The sequence below is a fragment of the Bos indicus x Bos taurus genome, chromosome 16, assembly GCF_003369695.1.
Source record: "Bos indicus x Bos taurus breed Angus x Brahman F1 hybrid chromosome 16, Bos_hybrid_MaternalHap_v2.0, whole genome shotgun sequence".
Lineage (NCBI taxonomy): Eukaryota > Metazoa > Chordata > Mammalia > Artiodactyla > Bovidae > Bos > Bos indicus x Bos taurus.
In genome coordinates, this window is record NC_040091.1 from 5,264,940 (window position 1) to 5,278,629 (window position 13,690).

General features: G+C 37.4%; 1 protein-coding gene across 1 annotated transcript in view; it reads left to right on the top strand.

Annotated features, from left to right (window-relative positions):
- The window catches only part of CR1L (complement C3b/C4b receptor 1 like), a 72,386-nt gene that overhangs the window by 1,179 nt on the left and 57,517 nt on the right, over nt 1-13,690 (top strand).

The window sequence follows — 13,690 nt, forward strand, 5'->3', positions numbered from 1 at the left end:
ATAGGCTTCCCTGGTGACTCAGTAAAGAATCTGCTTGCAATGTGGGATACCCCAGTTCAATCCCTGGGCGGGGAAGACCCCCTAGAGAAGGGAATGGCAACCCACTCCAGTATTCTTGCCTGGAAAATTCCATGGATAGAGGAGCCTGGTGGGCTACAGTCCATGGGGTTCTAAGAGTCAGACTCGACTGAGCAACTAACGCTTACTTACTTAGATGTCATAAAGAAACTGTCAAGTGAAGAAATGGGGTAAAACCTAAAGCTTTATTTTCAGAAGAGTAGCATGCCAAGAAATTTAAGCAATCTGTATTTAGAATTTTTGTGGACTTTGTGGGTACCCGGTTCCCATCTTATTGAAATGTTGTTATAGCTTGTCTGTGTTTATTAAGGTTAGCATCGTAGTACACTCCCAGATACTATTAATTGCAAAAAAATTTTTACTAGGATTATTATAATAACTTCAAAGTGTGAAACAGCCTAAACTATCTAGCAATTTACTTGCTAAAAGTAATTTAGAAAATGCTGATGGAATGCTGACAGTGTACACAGCACTTTGGAGTTTGTAAGAAATGGAAGAGAGAGCTGTGCCTTCAAGATGTGTGCATAAAGTAGGGTGGTGGGATTTTAGGACATCTGAACTAAAAGGCCAGGGTTCTGGTTTGTCCAGCCTCCGCTATCTACTAGCTGGAAGCCTTGGACCAGCAAGTCAGTAACATCCCTGATCTCCAGAGTCCACATATATACAATAAACATAATTAATATTCTGCTATCTGAGAGGGTTAGTGTGAAAGTCAGATGACTTACTGTATGTGACAGTGTTTTGTAACCTGAAAATCCCCACGGGGATCTACAAAACCATGACTAAAAAGTCATACAAGAGTCTGAGGGCCTCGGAGTGATTGAAAAGGGAGAGATCTCAGCTTCAGTGATCTTAGGCTTAGTGGAAGAAGCATGGCTTTAACAGCAATTGAAGAGTGAATCAAAAAAAAAAATGTAAAGGATGTTTCATGAATATATTTATTTTAGGTAAAAATTAGCATAGCACAAACCTTGCTAGGACTGTGTTGAAGATAGAGCCGACTCTAGTGCCCTCACTTGGCCCTCAGGTCAGATCTCACTGTTACCGTGTTGTGTAAAGATGTGGGGTAGAAAGGAGTTGGCTTTCTATAATTCCTGACTTGTTTCAGTTTATATATGCTCAGATGAGAAGATTTATGCTTGTGTTACCTGGTTTTATCTAATATAACTTTCACAATTGGACAAGTAACTTCAAAATTTTCCTATATAGAGATAATGAATAAAATAATTCTAATAGGGCCAACTCAAACAAGCAATTGAATGACATGGCTGACTGTCCTCTCCACACAGACATTAAGAGGAAGAAATCCTGTTGGTTTAATCACGATTGACCAAAAGTTGACAAAAATGAAAAAAATCTAGAAAGAATTAAGGAGACAAGTTGAAATATAGCTTTACATTCAATATATATTATATAGCATATATAATTATTATATATAGCTTATATAATAATTGTAAATAACTTGCATAATAATTGTATATAATTATTGATATTAATATAATTAAGTTATATTAGTATAATTAAACATAGATGTAATAGCTTTATTATGTCATATAATATATTATAATTTAACATCTACTATTGACTTCTTATAGTTTGTATACATAGTTTATATATAACATGTTAATCTATATAATGTATATTATGCATACTAAATATTATATATTATTTAATACCAAACTATACCAAAGTAGATATTATATTATACCATCTAGAAAATACAATATATATTATGCATTATACCAAAGTATGTGCTGCATAATATTAAATGTTATATAGTACACCAAATGCATAGCATATAATATACATCATAAAATATATGAATATATTTAAATATAAAATAAATAAAAATGTTTAAGTGCATGCTCTTTTTTTTTTAAATAATAGAATTACTTAAGTAAAACATTTTCAGGTCCCTTTATAAAGAGCAGAATATGAGGAATGAGGAAGAGAGTATACTCTAGGTTGACAGCTCATGTTTGAACAGACATGAAAGAAATAATGGGTAGTTTGTGCTTATAGTACAGAATAAATCAACCTGGCTTAAGTAAGTTTGAATCAGGTGTATTTCAAAGTGGACAGTGACACCCAAGACAAAAATAACAATGAAATGACACTATACACCCACTTCTGCTACTGCTGCTAACTCACTTCAGTCATGTCCGACTCTGTGTGACCCCATAGACGGCAGCCCACCAGGCTCCCCCGTCCCTGGGATTCTCCAGGCAAGAACACTGGAGTGGGTTGCCATTTCCCTCTCCAATGCATGAAAGTGAAAGTGAAGTCACTCAGTCGAGGCCGACTCTTAGCGACCCCAGGGACTGCAGCCTACCAGGCTCCTCCGTCCATGGGATCTTCCAGGCAAGAGTACTGGAGTGGGTTGCCATTGCTTCCTCCATACACCCACTAGAATGACTTAAATTTCAAAAACTGACTATACCAAGTATTAGCTATAAGGTAAACTGTAGTTATCAAGCATTCTTCGTTGTTAAAAGGATACAACCACTTTGGAAACAAAATTTTGACAGTTTCTTAAAACGTTAAATACACATATATCTAAGTATTTTACACCTAGGTATCTACTCAAGAGAAATGAAAGCATATGTTCACATAAAGACTTGTTCAAGAATTTTTATAGTGGCTTTATCTGTAATAGCCAATAACTAGAAACAATACAAATGTCCTTCAACAGCTAAAAGGGTAAACTAAATTAAGGTGTATTTTTACAACTGAATGTTACTCAGTAAACAAACAAAACCACTTAAATTTTTATGTGTAACAATCCAGATGATTTGCAAGACATTTATGCTTTGTGAAAGCTAGATAAAAATAAAAAGTACAAACTGAGTAATTCAGTTTATCCAAAATTCTAGGAGTCAGATCAACTTGTGTAACAGGAAGCAAGTTGGAATTTGTCTAGAGAAGGAGATAAAGAGATGAACGGATTACAAATAAACATTGGAAACTGTAGATAGATACTGTGATGGAAAAGTTTGTTGTCTTGACTGTGGTGACCATTTCATAGTGTATACATATGTCGAGTCAACAAATTGTATAGTTACTGTATGTAATATAGCTTAATGCATGTTTGCATGCATGCTAAGCTGCATCAGTCATGTCCGACTCTTTTTGACCCCATGGGCTGTAGCCCACCAGGCTTCTCTATCCATGGGATTCTCCAGGCCAGAATACTGAAGTGAGTTGATTGAACCGGCATCTCTTTTGTCTCCTGTATTGGCAGACAGGTTCTTTACCACTAGCGCCACCTGGGAAGCCCAGTATATATTAATAAAGCTATAAAATTTTTTTTTTAAACTATGGTAGATCTTGAGCTTATAGAGTTTATATTAATATGTTTGTTGTAGGAACAAGCCCTAATTTGAGGGATTGACAATGAAGAAGGGCAAAGAAACTAAATCAACCTTTCTCAGATTCATATATTCCTTTTTATTTGGGATATTATCCAAGTTTTCAGGCTTCCGTGATAGCTCAGTTGGTAAAGAATCCGCCTGAAATGCAGGAGACTCCAGTTAGATTCTTGGGTCATGAAGATCCAATGAAGGGATAGGCTACCCACTCCAGTGTTCTTGGGCTTCCCTGGTGTCTCAGCTGATAAAGAATCTGCCTACAGTGTGGGAGACCTGGGTTTGATCCCTGGGTTGGGAAGATCCCCTGGAGAAGGAAAAGGCTATTCACTCCAATATTCTGGCCTGGAGAACTCCATGGACCATGGAGTTGCAGAGAGTTGGACATGACTGAGTGACTTTCACTTTCACTTCATCCAAATTTTCATTTTTAGTTATTATATATACTGTGCCAGAACACAGGTGAATTTTAGGTAATTAAAGGAAGGGTCATAGCAAACACCCTCTTCCAACAACACAAGAAAAGACTCTACACATGGACATCACAAGATGGTCAACAACAAAATCAGAGTGATTATATCCTTTGCAGCCTAAGAGGGAGAAGCTCTATACAGTCAGCAAAAAAAAAAAAAAAAAAAAGACCAGGAGCTGACTTTGGCTCAGATCATGAACTCCTTATTGCCAAATTCAGACTTAAATTGAAGAACATGGGGAAAACCACTAGACCATTAAGGTATGACCTAAATCAAGTCCCTTATGACTATACAGTAGAATTGAGAAATGGATTTAAGGGACTAGATCTGATAGAAAGAGTGCCTGATGAACTATAGATGGAGGCTCATGATGTTGTACAGGAGACAGGGAGCAAGAACATCCCCAAGAAAAAGATATGCAAAACAGCAAAATGGCTGTCTGAGGAGGCCTTACAAATAGCTGTGAAAAGAAGAGAGGTGAAAGGCAAAGGAGAAAAGGAAAGATATACTCATTTGAATGCAGAGTGCCAAAGAATAGCAGGGAGAGATAAGAAAGCCTTCCTCAGTAATCGATGCAAAGAAATAGTGGAAAACAACAGAATGGGAAAGACTAGAGATCTCTTGAAGAAAATTACAGATACCAAGGGAACATTTCATGCAAAGATGGGCTCAATAAAGGACAGAAATGGTTTGGACCTAACAGAAGCAGAAGATATTAAGAAGAGGTGGCAAGAATACATAGAACTGTACAAAAAAGATATTCACTACCCAGATAATCATGAAGGTGTGATCACTCACACTTACCTAGAGCCAGACATCCTGGAATGTGAAGTCAGGTGGGCCTTAGGAAGCATCACTATGAACAAAGCTAGTGGAGGTGATGGAATTCCAATTGAGCTATTTCAAATCCTACAAGATGATGCTGTGAAAGTGCTACACACAATACACCAGCAAATTTGGAAAACTCAGCAGTGGCCACAGGACTGGAAAAAGGCAGTTTTCATTCCAATCCCCAAAAAAGGAAATGCCAAAGAATGGTCAAACTACCACACAATTGCACTCATCTCACACACTAGTAAAGTAATGCTCAAAATTCTCCAAGCCAGGCTTCAGCAATACGTGAACTGTGAACTTCCAGATGTTCAAGCTGGTTTTAGAAAATTCAGGAGAACCAGAGATCAAATTGCCAACATCCTCTGGATCATGGAAAAAGCATGAGAGTTCCAGAAAAACATTTCTTTCTGTTTTATTGACTATGCCAAAGCCTTTGACTGTGTGGACCACAATAAACGGTGGAAAATTCTGAAAGAGATGGGAATACCAGACCACCTGACCTGCCTCTTGAGAAACCTGTATGCACGTCAAAAGCAAAAGTTAGAACTGGACATGGAACAAGAGACTGGTTCCCAATAGGAAAAGGAATACATCAAGGCTGTATATTGTCACCCTGCTTATTTAACTTCTATGCAGAGTACATCATGAGAAATGCTGGGCTGGAAGAAGCACAAGCTGGAATCAAGATTGTCGGGAGAAATATAAATAACCTCAGATATGCAACTGACACCACCCTTATGGCAGAAAGTGGATAAGAACTAAAGAGCCTCTTGATGAAAGTTAAAGAGGAGAGTGAAAAATTGGCTTAAACTCAACATTCAGAAAAGTAAGATCATGACATCACTTTATGGCAAATAGATGGGGAAACAGTGGAAACAGTGACTGATTTTATTTTTCTTGTCTCCAAAATCACTGTGGACAGTAATTGCAACCATGGAATTAAAAGATGCTTGCTCCTTGGAAGGAAAGTTATGACCAACCTCATTTCAGTTCAGGTCAGTTGCTCAGCCATGTCCGACTCTTTGCGACCCCATGAATCGCAGCGTGACAGGCTTTCCTGTTCATCACCAACTCCCAGAGTTCACCCAAACTCATGTGCATGGAGTCGGTGATGCTCTTCAGCCACATCATCCTCTGTCATCCCCTTCTCCTCCTGCCCCCAATCCCTCCCAGCATCAGGGTCTTTTCCAGTGAATCAACTCTTCACATGAGGTGGCCAAAGAACTGGAGTTTCAGCTTCAGCATCAGTCCTTCCAAAGAAATCCCAGGGCTGATCTCCTTTAGGATGGGCTGGTTGGATCTGCTTGCAGTCCAAGGGACTCAAGAGTCTTCTCCAACACCGCAGTTCAAAAGCATCAATTCTTCAGCAGTCAGCTGTCTTCACAGTCCAACTCTCACATCCATACATGACCACTGGAAAAACCATAGCCTTGACTAGACAAACCTTTGTTGGCAAAGTAATGTCTCTGCTTTTTAATTTGCTATCTAGGTTGGTCATAACTTTCCTTCCAAGGAGTAAGCATCTTTTAATTTCATGGCTGTAATCACCATCTGTAGTGATTGTGAAGCGCACCCCCCCCCCCCCCGCAAAAAATAAAGTCTGACACTGTTTCCACTATTTCCCCATCTATTTCCCATGAAGCGATGGGACCAGATGCCATGATCTTAGTTTTCTGAATGTTGAGTTTTAAGCCAACTTTTTCACCCTCCTCTTTCTGTCTCCTCTTTCACTTTCATCAAGAGGGTTTTTAGTTCCTCTTCACTTTCTGCCTTAAGGGTGGTGTCATCTGCATATCTGAGGTTATTGTTATTTCTTCAGGCAATCTTGATTCCAGCTTGTGCTTTTTCCAGCCCAGCATTTCTCATGATGTACTCTGCATATAAGTTAAATAAGCAGGGTGACAATATACAGCCTTGATGTACTCCTTTTCCTATTGGGAACCAGTCTTTGTTCCATGTCCAGTTCTAACTGTTGCTTCCTGACATGCATACAAGTTTCTCAAGAGGCAGGTCAGGTGGTCTGGTATTCCCATCTCCTTTAGAATTTTCCACAGTTTATCATGATCAACACAGTCAAAGGCTTTGCCATAGTCAATAAAGCAGAAATACATGTTTTTCTGGAACTCTCTTGCTTTTTTGATGATCCAGCGGACGTTTTCAATTTGATCTCTGGTTCCTCTGCCTTTTCTAAAACCAGCTTGAACATCTGGAAGTTCAACCTAGACAGCATATTAAAAAGCAGAGACATTACGTTGCCAACAAAGGTTCATCTAGTCAAGGCTATGGTTTTTCTAGTAGTCATGTATGGATGTGAGTGTCAGAATATAAAGAAAGCTGAGCGCTGAAGAATTGATGCTTTTGAAATGTAGTGTTGGAGAAGACTCTTGAGAGTCTCTTGGACTGCAAGGAGATCCAACCAGTCCATCCTAAATGAGATCAGTCCTGGGTGTTCATTGGAAGGACTGATGCTGAGGCTGAAACTCCAATACTTTGGCCACCTGATGCGAAGAGCTGATTCATTTGAAAAGACCTGATACTGGGAAAGATTGAGAGCAGGAGTAGAAGGGGACAACAGAGGATAAGGTAGTTGGATAACATCACCGACACAAGGGGCATTGATTTGAGTTGACTCCGAGAGTTGGTGACGGACAGTGAGGCCTGGCGTGCTGCGGTTCATTGGGTTGCAATGAGTCAGACATGATTGAGTGACTGAAATGAACTGAACTGAAGGGAAGGGCATGCCATTCCAAGAATAGTTCATTACATTTGCTTTGTTGTTTTAGGTCTCTTTCTTCTTGTGAGCTTTGCTGTGACATTCAGCCTCTCCTAGTAAAACTTTGGCACCAGAAGCTCCACTTGGAATCTCTTTCCTTGTTCAGAACCAATGGATGAGATCACTATCAAAATTATATTCATCATACATACAACTATAGAAAAGGTGAAGGCATCTTATTTGAAATCACAGGAGTTGTTTTTTAGTTTTTGGTAGTTTTGGTAATTTTTTCCTATTTGTCCCAGTGGTTCTCAAAGTGCTATTATCTATCAAAATCACCTTGAAACTTTTTAAAAAGATGTTTTCTTGGGCCATTACCCACACCCACTCAATTACAGCTTTTAGGGATATAGCCTGATTTCTTGATATTTAAAAAAGTTTTTTAGGTAATTCATCATTCACCTATTCTTTGCAGCAAATATGCACTGACTGCTTATAACTGAGTGCTAGACCAAAAATCATGGAGTTTCTTGCCTTCATAATATGCATGTTTAATATCTATTGAGACACTTAGATATGTTTAAAAGCATATGAACATAAAAAAAAAAAAAAAACCCTAAATGATACAAAAGGAAAAGGCAAGGGTCTTATTAGAAATTATTATGTGATGGGGCAGAGGGAAATAGTTCAGATTTGAAATCCCTGGGAGGGTCAGGGAAGGCTTAAATAAGGAAGTAGCATTTTAATTTATTTTGGAATGTGTTATTTTGTGTTGGGTTATAGCTGATTAACAATGCTGTGATAGTTTCAGGTGAATAGCAAAGGGACTCAATCATTTATAAGGAAGCAGCATTTTAGTAGACATCTGGAAGAGTGAAAGTTACAGTGAAGATAAAAGTAATCACATGGAGGGAATATCACAGACAGAAGAAAGAACATATATCTTAAAGAAGAGGTAAAAAGGCTTTGGTGGGAAGGACTATAGCTCAGCTAGAGGACTAAGATGATACAAGATGAAGAAAGAAATAGACAAGGACACTCTAGCTTAATAGCTGCTATTTAATAAAGAGAATGTGTAGTAATAGATATAAGACTGTCTAATGTTAGAAAAAATAAGTAAGAAATGTGTGTTTTCTTGGATCACCATCCTTTGCTCAGATAGGATACACAGATTAAATCCCTTAATTTTGATAAAAGCCATTAAATAGGAAAAAACGTAAATAGCAACTATGCAGACCTAATGGCTAGTTCAATCCAATTTCTTCAGGAATTCTCATGTTTGTCAGTGGTTTGGTGGGAGTGACTGATCTGATCTGATCTGATTATGATTCAGTTCAGTTCAGTCGCTCAGTTGTGTCCGACTCTTTGTGACCCCATGAATCACAGCACAGCAGGCCTCCCTGTCCATCACCAACTCCCGGAGTTCACTCAGACTCACGTCCATAGAGTCAGTGATGCCATCCAGCCATCTTATCCTCTGTCGTCCCCTTCTCCTCCTTCCCCCAATCCTTAGTTTAAAATGTATGTAGAATTTAAATACATGATAATAATAGAACAAAAGACAGGTGGGAAGTAAATGAAGTTAACATTTTCTGTGGTTCTTGCATTGTTGGGGAAATTATAACTGTTAATTACCTTTCCTATGTTAAGGGTGCACATTACCTTTAAATAACAATAAAATAAAATTATTAGTATATTAATAATTTAATAATAAAGAGAAATGAGTAAAATAATAAATATAATTAATAACAAGAAGGCACCATAGAAGAAAATAAAGAACATAGAAAACATAGGACAAATTAAAAACACATAGTAAAATGATTGCTAGAATCCCAAATATATCAATAATTATATTAAATATGAACAGACAATTCTATTTTAAAGATGAAGATTGTCATAGTACTGCATTTCCAAAACTGTGGACTGAGGTGCCACGGGGGCTTTTATAAATTCACAAGGGGCCTATGGAATATTTTAAATATTCAGTGGAAACACAGCAATATTTGATATCTCTCACGTATTTTGCAAACTGCTAGCTCAGAGTAGGTCCCAGTTATGTTAGATTGCAGTAAGTTCTACTGGATGATGTCAAATCTTTGCAAAGCTGGGTTTTCAGCAATGACTGTGATAAAGAAAAAGTACCAAGTGAAAGTTAATCTGGAATCAGAAATTAAATGATGGTTTGCAATCTGATTTCAAGGTTTGCAAAGCTGAGCAGCATTTGACATTCTGTTATTAAGAATTATGGGGGGCACAAGACTTACTGAGCTGTTTGGGCCTAGTTATTTAGTAAATAAACTGTTAAGTATTTTTCCTTTGGCTAGAAATGACATGAAAAAATTACTAAGACTCTAAGAGTGCTGTGAACTTATTAAGTTTGGGGACTCTATCATAATTAAAAATAAAAACTATAGAATAGCATTGACACATGTATATTACCATATGTAAAATAGATGACTAGTGCAAGTTTGATGTATGAAGCAGGGCACACAAAGTTCGATGTATGGTGCTCTGGGACAACCCAGAGGAGAGGGTAGGGAGGGAGGTAGGAGGGGGTTCATGTTAGGGGGATTCATGTGCACCCGTGGGTGACTCATATCAATATATGGCAAAAACCAGCACAATATTGTAAATAAATTATCCTCCAATTAAAATAAGTAAGTTAATTAAAAAACAAACAAACAAAAAAAAACTATAGGGAATTCCCTGGTAGTCCAATGGTTAGGACTATGTGCTTTTGCTGCCTGGGCCCATGTTCAACTCCTGGTCGAGGAACTAAGATCCCACAAGGCATGCCAAGCAGCCTGCCTAAATAAATAAAAAATGAATAAAAGTAAAAATGAAAACTATTTGTTCCATATAAAACAAAAATAATACACATGTTCAGAGACAGAATGAAAGAGAAAGTTGCTCAATCGTGTCCTACTCTTAGCAACCCTATGGACTATACAGTGCATGGAATTCTTCAGGTCAGAATAGTAGAATGGGTAGCTTTTCCCTTCTCCAGAGGATCTTCCCAATCCTGGAATCTAACCCAGGTCTTCCACATTGCAAGAGAATTCTTTACCAGCTGAGCCACAAGAGAAGCCCCAGAGACAGAATGAATGAATACAAAAAGATGGAAAAGTATGTTATGCAAAAATGAACCAAAAGAAAGCTGATTTGACAAATGTGGCATTATGACAATCTTCATCTTTGAATTATCATTCTGTGTTTATATTTAAAACAGTGATAGGAACTTCCCTGGAGGTCCAGTGGTTAAGACCTGGCCTCCCAATGCATAGGTGTGAGTTTGATCCTTGGTTGGCAAGCTAATATTCCACAAGCCACATGGCCAAAAAACCGAAACATAAAACAGAAGCAGTTCAGTTCAATTCAATCGCTCAGTCGTGTCCAACTCTTTGTGACCCAATGGACTGTAGCATTCCAGGCTTCCCTGTCTATCAACAACTCCTGAAGGTTGCTTAAACTCATGTCCATAGAGTTGGTGATACCATCCAACCATCTCATCCTCTGTCATACCCTTCTCCTCCTGCCTTCAATCTTTCCCAGCATCAGGGTCTTTTCCAAGGAGTCAGTTCTTCACATCAGATGGCCAAAGTATTAGAGCTTCAGCTTCAGCATCAGTCCTTCCAGTGAATATTCAGGACTGATTTCCTTTAGGATGGACTGGTTTAATCTCCTTGCAGTCCAAGGGACTCTCAAGACTCTTCTCCAACACCAGAGTTCAAAAGCATCAATTCTCTGGCGCCCAGCTTCCTTTATAATTCAACTCTCACATCCACATATGACTACTGGGAAAACCGTAGCTTTGAGTAGACAGACCTTTGTTGGCAAAGTGATGTTTCGGCTTTTTAAAATGCTGTCTAGGTTGATCATAGCTTTCCTTCCAAGGAGCAAGCATCTTTTAATTTCATGGCTGCACTCACCATCTGCAGTGATTTTGGAGCCCCCCAAAATAAAGTCTGTCACTGCTTCCACTGTTTCCCCATCTATTACCCATTAAGTGATGGGACCAGATGCCATGATCTTTATTCTGAATGTTGAGTTTTAAGCCAACTTTTTTACTCTCCTTTTTCAATTTCATCAAGAGGCTCTTCAGTTTTTCTTCACTTTCTGCCATAAGGGTGGTGTCATCTGTGTATCTTAGGTTATTGATATTTCTCCTGGAATCTTGATTCCAGCGTATGCTTCATCCAGCCCAGCATTTCGCATTATGTACTCTACATAGTAGTTATATAAGCAGGGTTACCAATATACAGCCTTAATGTACTCCTTTCCCAATTTGGAACAAATCTGTTGTTCCACGTCCAGTTCTAACTGTTGCTTCTTGACCTGCATACAGGTTTCTCAAGAGGCAGGTAAGATGGTCTGGGATTCCCATCTCTTGAAGAATTTTCCACAGCTTTTTTTTTTTTTTTTTTTTGTGATCTACGCAGTCAAAGGCTTTGGCATAATCAATAAAGCAGAAGTAGATGTTTTTTTCTGGTATTCTTATGGTTTTTTTTTTTTTTTTTTTTTTTGATGATTCAATGGATCCATTGAAAACAGAAGTGATGTTGTAAAAAATTCCATAAACTTTTGGATCGCAGCCATTCTGACTGGTGTGAAATGGTATCTCATAGTGGTTTTGATTTGCATTTCTCTGATAATGAGTGATGTTGAGCATCTTTTCATGTGTTTGTTAGCCATCTGTATGTCTTCGAACTTAGGACAATTACAAAAGATGAGAAATGAGGTAGAACTAGAGATATGAGAGACACTCTTAAAATTATACAATACCATATACTGTGAAATTTTCAAAATTCACTAATGTTCTGGGGAAATAGAAATGGCTAAAATTAATTCAAAAAGAGCTAGTAAATTGAATAATTCTTTGTCAGTGGAAAAAAAATTAATTCCAATAAGATTTCTAAGTCAAAGCTAAAAAAAAAAAAAAAAAAAAAAATTCCATAAAGATTTTAATAATGGTCCACATTAGAAAAACAAAACAAAACAAATATAGATATGTTGTTGTTCGGTCGCCAAGTTGTATCTTACTCTTTGCAACCCCATAGATGGCAGCATGCCAGACCTCCCTGTCCCTCACCATCTCCCTCAGTTTACTGAGGGTTAAATCTGTAAACTTTTTTTTTGTTTGTTATTTGCCTTACAAGTAAAGTATAGAAAATATAATTTGAGGTAAGATTCATTACTAGAGATAAGGAGATATATATTGTAATAATAAAAGAGTCTATTTACTAGGAAATATAATTTTAAAATACATAAAAGTACATCACTATACATATATAAAAACATTAAAATATGTATAGTAAAAAAAAAAAGAGCAGAGTTAGAAAAATAAGAAAAATGTACAATAGATGGAACATTATCTGGTACAATAAGCAGACACCCACAAATCAGTAAGTATCCAGATGATTTAAACAAATATGATTTTGCCTCACTGATACACCTACAGCACTGCACCCATTATCGCAGACACACAGTTTTTACAAATATATACACATACAATTGTCTCATTTGATCATATACTAAACCATAAAACAAACTCAATTAACCTCAAAATTTGGTAATAAATATATATCTAAAGACATTTCCTCAAATGTGTGTAAATTCTGCAAAACTATTCTAAGTAAACCATGGGTCAATGAAGAAACAATGGTCATTATCAAATGTTTAAATTGAAAAAAAGCACATTATAACTCATGGAATACTGTCAAACTGTTAAAAACACTGCTTTCTTTGTTTAGAAACTATGAACAGCTGAAAATTTTAAAAAGTCTGAGTAATTATCTCAGAGTGTTAGTATTTCTAACACTCTGGCTCAGTGTTAAAGAATCTTCCTTTTTTGATTTCTTCTGTGATTTGTTGGTTATTCAGCAGCGTGTTGTTCAGCCTCCATATGTTGGAGTTTTTAATAGTTTTTCTCCTGTAATTGAGATCTAATCTTACTGCATTGTGGTCAGAAAAGATGCTTGGAATGATTTCTATTTTTTTGAATTTACCAAGGCTAGCTTTATGGCCCAGGATGTGATCTATCCTGGAGAAGGTTCCATGTGCGCTTGAGAAAAAGGTGAAATTGATAATCTTAACAGACCCATCACAAGCACGGAAATTGAAACTGTAATCAAAAATCTTCCAGCAAACAAAAGCCCCGGTCCAGACGGCTTCACAGCTGTATTCTACCAAAAATTTAGAGAAGAGCTAACACCTATCCTGCTCAAACT